Here is a 7,165-nt window from a genome sequence, read left to right as displayed (position 1 = left end):
CTCAGTCCTGCTTCGCACGCCTTTAGCCCGCCAGGCCCGGCAGGCGTGGGCGGCCTCCCCACACCTTGCCTGGGAGGTTGGTGGGGATTCGGGGTTGGGGGTGCTAATGAGGAAGGTGGAGAAACGTGGGGTGTGAGGGACCTTAGGAGTGAAGTTGGCCCCGGAGAGCGCTTGGGGGAGGATGTGTCTTGGAGGCTGAGGGCCGATGGTGGGGTTCAGGCATGTGCAGGGCGTGGCTGGGGGGAACGGAGCTGCCAGGGAGATTGCCTTGGCCCCAAACCCGAGCTTTGCTGTCATCCCCGCCAGGGACGTGTCAGAAAGAGCTACAGGATGGCTGGAGCCAGCATGTCCCCAGCCAGGGGGCTGGAGGGAGGAGGCTGTGGGACCCCAGGGAGAAGAGACCCTCTCACAGGCCAACGCAGGGGCACGTACAGAACCGCGTGCTGAGTTCCAGCCAGAGTGCACGAGCCTTTACTCCTGCTGTGAGTGCTCCACATGTTGCATGACCAGCTCTGCCCACACGTGACATCGGTCTTGTAGGCCTGATCACACTCGCCGGGCATCTCTCATGCTGTGCACATCCTGTTGGCTATGGCTGAGTTGGCTGAGGTGGTCACACATGTACCTGAGTGCATTTTGCACATGGCTCCGGGACTGAAGTTGTCCATGCCACATGCTTGCCTGCAGATTAAGTCCCAGCTGGGTTTGTTTTCCTTAATTTTTTTGTTAATCCTCACCCGAGGATATTTTCCCCGCTGATTTTTTTTTTTTTTAAGAGAATGGAAGGGAGGGGGAGAGACACAGAGAGAAACATCAATGTGAGAGACACATCAACTGGTTGCCTCCCGACTGGGGCAGGGATTGAGCCTGCAAACAAAGTAGGTGCAGTTGACCGGAATCGAACCAGCAACCCTTCAGTCCTCCAGCTGACGGAGGGCCAGCTGTTTTTAACCCTCTCCTCTCCCACTCTGGTTGATCCTGTCCAAGGGAGAGTCTGTCCTTTTAAGAGATTGAACTGCCTACACTGTTGGGGAGTCAGCCCCATCTGAGGGGTGGGTGTCGTTCAATAATTGGGAATCTGTGGTTTAGTGGCCTGGGCCCAACTCCCACAAGATTGGCCGCAAATATGCCCTCACCCCAGTCCCTTTCGTAGCACTGCCAGGGGAGACCAAAGAAGCCACTTTTGCCAGATCAACTTGACCCAGGTGGGCAAAGGGCCTTGGGAACTTGTCCCTTGAGAAATGGCTGTCAGAAATGAAGGTTCCAAAGGTGACTAAAGCCCAAAGAGATGGGGTTTAGCAATACATATCAGGTAAATTTACACACACGTACCCACAAGCGTGCGAGCATATGTGTGTGTGTGTGCACACACACACCCACACGTACCCTGAGGCTGACAGCCACACAGCCTATGGACACTGAGCTCTGGTCACATGCTCAAGGGGTCCCATTTACATGAGAACCTGGTCATATATATGGACCCCACATACAACATCTCTCATACCCTTGGCTCAGAGAGGTGCACCCCACCTTCTGGGCCCCCATGGGCTGGGAGGTCCCATGGTGAATCAGGGTGCCATCACTGAGTGTCTACCCACAGACCCGCTGCCAATGTGTGACTCAGGATGGAACCCTAGATCCTGGTGCCAGAGCCCAGCCTGGGAAGGGGGAACATGCTGCCCTCCCTTCTCCCTGCCTCGTGATGTACTTCTCGGCTCCTCGCTGCCTCCGGTGGGGCTGCAAAGGCAGCAGAGGTGGGAACAGACAAGGGAGTCCTCACAGTGAAGAAAGTGGAGAACCCCAGCCCAGAGCACCTCCTCCTGAGCCCGTCAGCCTGGGACCCAGAGCAGGGGAGAGAAAGAGGGCAGCTCTGCCACCAGCAGGCACCCACAAGTTCCTGCACACAGTTGGCACTCAGCTCACAGAGGTGTTCCCACATGCTGCAGCGGAGAGCAGATCACACATACAGCCAAGGACTTGCGTATCTTGTTCACATTAAGCAGCATTTATTAATACATGTGCACCTACATGTACTCACTGCGTGCAGGTATGCATGTGCCCACCTATAATCTGAGGCTACAGTTCACCACAGCGCATCTTTGCCACCCCCTCTAATGGAGGCAGCTCCATGCCAAGGCACATGGTTTGGCAAGAGGAACAAGAGCTGGCTCTCATTTCTCTATGGTCCCGAATCAGGGCTCAACCTTCAGGACCGAGTCCCCATACACTCCCACCAAACTCATTCCTCTCTGTAACTGGTGGTTACACGCATGTTCATATGCATGCATACACATGCACATTGGTATGTGCTAGGGTTGGAGCTGAGCAGGTATGGGGAGGGCTTCATGCTTCCTAATGGGCCTGAGAGGACCCTACTTGGAGGAGGGGAAGGGTGCAATGCCCCGCAAGGGTTCCTTGTCCCTGTCAGCTCTCCTGAGGTCATTTGGGACTAAGAGGGGTCAGGGCCGGAGGACACCTGTCCATAAACACCAGGTCAGTGTAGTCCATGTGCATGGCGCCCCCTGGCTGAAAAGGCGGAAGGAAGCCTGGCTTCACAGAGAAGAGAGTGAGTTTGGTGAGGCCCTGGCTGAGTCACACAGCTCCCCTGGAGCCCTCGGGGGCTCCCTGTTGTGCTTTGGGAAGGAAAGCCACGGCCAAGTGCAGGGAGCTCCTGGAGGAGGCTCCATCTCCTCCCAGGGCATCTTGAGCAAGGTGTGTGTCTCACCTGGGTGGAAGGGCTGAGCTCATGGAGTGGTCTTGACCCATCCACTGGTGGGAGGCTGTGACTCCTTGAGGTCAGAGCTGGGGGAGTGGGTTCCCGGTCAAGGGAAGGGCTGAAGATGCAAGTCCCAGCCTGCTGAATCAGAGGTGCTGGTTGGGGCCCTGTAAGGAGTGGGGTGTGGAACACCCATCATTTCCCGCCCCCAAAACATTTTTGCCTGAATGGGCGCAGCCTGAAACAGCAGAAGAGACATGGGTTTTGCTGTCAGCAAGTGGGGCGAAGAAGAGTATTGACACAGAAAATGAGTAATGCTACAATCCCCCCAGCCTCCCTGACCCCCCTAACCTCTTCCAGAGCATTGGAGCAGGGTGATGGAGGAGGCCAAAACAGACATAGACATTTCCAATGTATTTTTATTTATTTATTCACGTACTTATCCTCATCCAAGGATATTTTCTCCACTGATTTTTTAAAAATACATGTTATTAATTTTTTACAGAGAGGAAGGGAGAAGGATAGAGAGTTAGAAACATCAATGAGAGAGAAACATCAATCAGCTGCCTCCTGCACACCCACTACTGGGGATGTGCCTGCAACCAAGGTACATGCCCTTGACCAGAATCGAAGGAACATGGGACCCTTCAGTCCGCAGGCCGAAGCTCTATCCCCTGAGCCAAACCAACTATGGCTCCACTGATTTTTAGAGAGAGTGGAAGGCAGGGGGAGAGACAGAGAGCGAGAAACATCGATGAGAGAGAGACACTTCTATCAGAGATATGTGACCTTGACCAGAAGCGAACCCGCAACTCTTTAGTTGTGGGCTGACACTCTAACTACTGAGCCAAACCAGCCAGGGTCACATTTTCAATTTTAGAACGTACTTCCTCCCATATACAAAACAATCCCCAGAAATGGGTCTATTTTTCCCTTTCCACAAATGACAAAACTGAAGTTTGGAAAGAAGTCACTTGCTAAGGTCTCATTCAACCACTGAGTATTGAGCTGGGGATTCAAACCCCATGACAGCCACCCCCTGTCTGCAGACAGACAGACGAGATGGCAGGGAACCTGTGAATGGGAACTGCCCCCTCAGGCACCGCCAGCCAGATGAGCAGCTGGACGCTGAGAAAATCTACCTTTTGACCCATATCCTGGGGACTCTGGGTTCACTCCCTGGTGTCCCTGAGCTGCCCTCGGCACCCTGTGAGGACAGCAGAGGGTCATGGAGGGAGTAGAGGGATGGGATAGAGACGTAGACCTCTTTTTTTTTTAAATTTTGTTTTATTGCTTAAAGTATTACAAAGAGTAATACATATGTCTCCTCCCCCCATCCCCTCGACATTCCCCTGGCCTCCCCGACCCCCCAGTGTCTTATGTCCATCGGTTATGCTTATATGCATGCATACAAGTCCTTTGGTTGATCTCTTACCCCCTCCAAGACCTCTTGCTGAGTCATAGGGGCAGGCTGATGGGGGCAGAGCCCTAGAACTTCCGTTCTAAGCCTGGCTTGGCCACTGACCAGTCAGGGGCCCTGGCCAGCTCTCCTCCCTCAGCTCTCAGAGCCTCAGTGTCGCCATCAGCCACCTGGAAGTTTCAGGTGGCGTCCTCTCCCAACCCCAGACCCAGGGCCTTGGTCAGAATCAAACAAGATTGTGGATGTTTTTCAGGCTTTGAAAACTGTGTTATACAGTCAACATAGAAGAAAGGATTCATTCCAGAAGCTGCCTGCTTAATCAGAGCCTCATGTCTTCATGTGTGAATAGCCACGTGTGTTCTTGGCTGTGTGTATGCATGTATCCAAAAAGGTCTGTGTGTACATGTGGGCAGCCATGGGGTCCACACATGTATGTATGTATCCATGAGGGCCTGTGTGGGCAAATGTGTGTCCACGGGGGCCTGTGTGTGGCCTTGTCTGGGACTAGTTATGGATCTGTGTCCAGGGTTTATAAAAGCCAGAGATAGGAGACGGGGATCTGTTAAGGAGTCTGAAGAGGCACTGGCTGGACACTTGGGCATGCCCCATGCCAGCAGAGGTAGTGACAAGAGGCTGACACGGACGGGCTATCACTGCAAACAGGCCTAGGGTGTCCAGGGGGCTCTGCTTCACACCTCAGGACCAAATTCCTGGAGCCCCTGAGTACTGAGCTGAGATTCAAACCCCATGGGCTTGAACGGGGAGATGGGCTTTCTGATGTCTCATCTCCCTCCTCACCAACAGGAAAGCTCCTGGATCCAGGATAAGGTTGCTTCAGAGGATGAGGAGTTAGAGCCGGGGTCAAGGAAGAAGGTACACTTGAAGGCTTCCTGTGGGGCCTGAGCCAGGGCCCAGCATTTGCCTGGTCCCTGAAACCAGCAAGAGCCTGGGGCATCCTTTGGGCTGAGGCAATCAGAGGGCTTCCTGGAGGAGGAAACATTTGGCTGGGGATTTTGTGGAGTTTTCCAGGTGAGAGACTGCTGGGGCAGGCCCTGGACAGGATGGGTGCTGGCCTGGTATATGAAGTGAGCAGCCAGTGAGGCCAGGAAGAGACACAAGAAGCATAGGAAGGGCCTTGTGTTCCATCTTAAGGGGCCTGGATCTTTTTTCTTTTCTTTTCTTTTTTTTTAGTTTTATTGCTTAAAGTATTACAAAGGGTATTACATATGTCTCCTCCCCCCCCCCCCCCCCCAAGTGCCTGGATCTTACCCCGGGTTGGAGAGGGCAGAGATATTTAAGCTGTGCTTCTTTAAGCCCCAAGGGCTCTGAGGAAGCTCTCTACAGCTGGAGCTGGGGAGAGGGAAGCCAAGGAGGCAGAGCCCTGCCCCACCTCCTGCTCCAACCACAGCATTTTAACCATTTTACATCAAGGTTCTGAACAAAATGACAATTGACAAGTATTTCACTAAGAACAGTGGCTTAGCCCAAGCCAGTTTGGCTCTCAATGATTCTCTCTCATCATTGATGTTTCTATCTATCACTCTCCCTTCCTCTCTGAAATCAATAAAAACATATTAAAAACAAAAAAAGAAGAGTGGCTTATGGGAGACTTGAGGGTTTTAAGCAGGGACTGGGATGGTCTCCCTTTGCCAATTAGAAGGATCCCTCCAGGTGGCTGAGTGGAGACTGGGTAAGAAGTGAGGCCAGAAAGCCTGGAAGGAGGCCACAGAGGAGAGAAAGAGGCTGGGGCAATGTCTGTAGGGAGGGCGGGAGGTTTGGATTTGGGATTTAGTGGGCAGGGCAGGTGGACAAGAAGCTGAAATTGGAAGTGTACACAACTGAGTAGGCAGGAACCTGAAGCTGAGGCGGGGCCCAGGAACACAGCTCTGAGAGGCCTGATAGGGCTGGGAGTGGGGAGACAGGTTCGGGAAGAAGACTCTGCATCTGGTGTTCCAGAAAGGCGATGGGTGTGTGTGAGAGCCCTGGTCTACGCTCCCCTCTTCCCAGCTCAGTCTGGGGGCTAATTACAGGGCAGCCACCAGCTGCCTGCCCGAGGGGAGAGGACTCACAGTTCTGGAGAAGGAGCCAGCGGAGAGGACAGGCTGCAGCAGGAGGTTCTGCAGTCAGACTTCAGGAATGACTTCCCGAGGGCCTCTAGACCTAGGGTCAGTGGGACCTGGGCTCCAGCGAGACCCCCTTGGTTGGGAGATAAAGATGAGGCTGTTGTGGAGGGAGATTGGGAAAGGTCAGGGTGCCACATCTGACTATCTTTTTCAACCAAATAGCTGGTTGTCAAGTGGAACAGGGGCTGGATCTCCATGATCCTTTACTCCCTCCGTCAGGGCCCAACCTTGGCATCGTCAGTCTTTAGGAGACCCCGTCACTGTCCTGCGGAGGCTTCCAGTCCAGGAGAGCAGAGGAGACCTGGGTCCTGCTTATGAGGAGCTCCCAGGAACAGAGGAGATCCAGGCTTGAGCTCACGTTCCCACCCCAACCCCTACGCTTGACTGCTCCTTCTCTGGGTCTTGCTGATAACAGCTTCATTCAACTGCCTTGGGGCGAGGGAGTGGGGCAAAGCTGGCGGGCAGCCCAGAACAGGGGAGGGGGTGAGGCTTTCACTCCTCCCTGCCCCATTGTTCAGGCCTCTCTAGTCCTTTATGCCTCCTCACCCCGCTCCTTGCCCAAAGAAAGCCCGACTCAGCAGCAAGGCCCAGAGCCAGGACACCTAGATTCTCTGTAGCTCCACTCCCTGCTTCCTGTGTGACCCTGGAGGTGCATACACCTCTCTGGACCCCATGCAAACCAGAAAAAGTATTCTCCCCATCCCCCTTCCAGAAACTGAAGTGGGAGCGGGAAGTGTGTCTCTCTGGGTTTGGAACCTGCTGGTCCCCCTTAGTTCCACGGAGCAGCCTAAGCTGCCCCTTCGGGGAAGGGGCAGGCTGGCCTTTCCTGAGAAAGGTCGGGGTGATTCACATTCCTAGGCTTCCCCTCCCCTTTATGGCTCACCCGGATTAATGTCTGACTCACAA

Source organism: Myotis davidii, unplaced genomic scaffold, assembly GCF_000327345.1.
Source record: "Myotis davidii unplaced genomic scaffold, ASM32734v1 scaffold534, whole genome shotgun sequence".
NCBI lineage: Eukaryota > Metazoa > Chordata > Mammalia > Chiroptera > Vespertilionidae > Myotis > Myotis davidii.
Note: the sequence above shows the minus strand (reverse complement) of the source record.